The sequence below is a fragment of the Myotis brandtii genome, unplaced genomic scaffold, assembly GCF_000412655.1.
Source record: "Myotis brandtii unplaced genomic scaffold, ASM41265v1 scaffold247, whole genome shotgun sequence".
Classification (NCBI taxonomy): domain Eukaryota; kingdom Metazoa; phylum Chordata; class Mammalia; order Chiroptera; family Vespertilionidae; genus Myotis; species Myotis brandtii.
Window position 1 is genome coordinate 391,019 of NW_005359352.1, and position 1,461 is coordinate 392,479.

General features: G+C 55.7%; 1 long non-coding RNA gene across 1 annotated transcript in view; it reads left to right on the forward strand.

Moving 5' to 3' along the window:
• The first annotated feature begins 18 nt into the window (after positions 1 to 18).
• LOC102242565 overlaps positions 19 to 1,461 on the forward strand; it is a 12,510-nt gene continuing 11,067 nt past the window's right edge. The window contains exon 1 of the long non-coding RNA XR_313645.2: positions 19 to 176. This is a non-coding gene — a long non-coding RNA (uncharacterized LOC102242565). The remainder of the gene's footprint in view (positions 177 to 1,461) is intronic.

Below are 1,461 nucleotides of genomic sequence, written 5' to 3' on the forward strand. Positions count from 1 at the left end.
CCGCTGCTGATTCACTTTTCCGCGTCAAGTCCACCCGCGCAGTGCTGAGCCCGGGAGACCGCCTCCCCCAGCCCCGCCTTCTCACGGGGTTGGGTGGGCAGACCCCGAAGGGCAGACGGGCACCCCTCGCAGGGGGATGTATTGTCGGCGGCTGAACGGCACCAGGTGTCTGACCGGTGAGTTCAGGTCAAACCTGGGTTTAGCAACCTCCCTACTTGGGTTCAGGTCAGGAAAGAATTCAGAGGCAAGACCCAAACTATAAGAGAACATTTATTGGGTAAATCACAGAAATACAAGAAGTAATTCCTAGAAGAAATGGGCTTAGGAAACGAGTTATGGAGGTAAAGGAAGGGCCCTTGGAACTTGGGAGTGAGGAAGCTAATGATAAAGTGGAGCGGGGGGGAGGGGGCGGTATCCCCGAAGGGAAGGGAAGGGAAGGGAAAGGAAGGGAGAAGAAAGGTATGGGCGCGCTCCCGGGAGGGAGCGTACACTGGGTCCTCCCTCCTACTGGTTTTAAGGGCGGAGATTGTAGGCAGCTCCCAGGGAAGATCTATAGAATTTCCTGCGGTTTTCTAAGTGGGTCCTTTTCGGGTTGTGGTCTCCACTGATGGATTGGCCGGCACCTGGGCAGGGGGTCACTATTCCATGCAGCTGGTCCTGAGGTCAGCCGTGGCTGGTTTGGTTGCTTATCTGGGCCCAGAGCTGCAATACAACTGAGGCCTAGATGTTATCTCCCGGGAGGAAAGGTCAGGGGGTCTAAACCGAGTGACCAGCGACCAGCAATAAGCTAGGGAAGGAATGGTCACCCTGGGAGCAAGGCCCCACCTTACCACTGATTGTCCCTTGCCAGGCACCTGGGGCCTTCCGCCCGGGCACCCTTCCTACCAGGCCCATCGTCCTTGCTCTGCTCACACCTGTCTAACTGCCTACAGCAGATGGACCATTTTGTTGGGATTTTTCACTTCCTAAAAGTGTTTTTCTTCGGTTTTCTGACTACTTGTTGCAGAGATTAAAGCTTGTAACGACCTTTACTACCCGCCTTTGTAGATGCGCATCCTCCTCCCTTTACAGACGGGAAACAGGCCTGGGGAAGCTGGAGGACTCACAGTCCTGGGGGGACAGAGACCCCCGGCTGAGAATGGGAGCGCCCCTGCCCGGAAACCTCCTCCCTGGGGGCTAGGGCCTTCGACCGGAACCCGCCCCCACCCACGCCTTGCACTGCGGCACTCCACAGTGGACATTTTTCTTAAGGAGGGAAAGGAGACTTCTGTTGATAAAAGAAGGCAACTTAGATGGCACAAAAGGAGGGGTGGGCATTTTTCAAACTCTCAAAATTGCATGGGTATTGATCCAGGTTATGAAGCAGAAAAAAGCACACAATGCAACGCCAGCAGGATGGCTGGCTTTGTGCTCCGAACGTCAGCCTCTCTGTGCCCCAGCCTCCCTCCTCCCTCCTCCCTC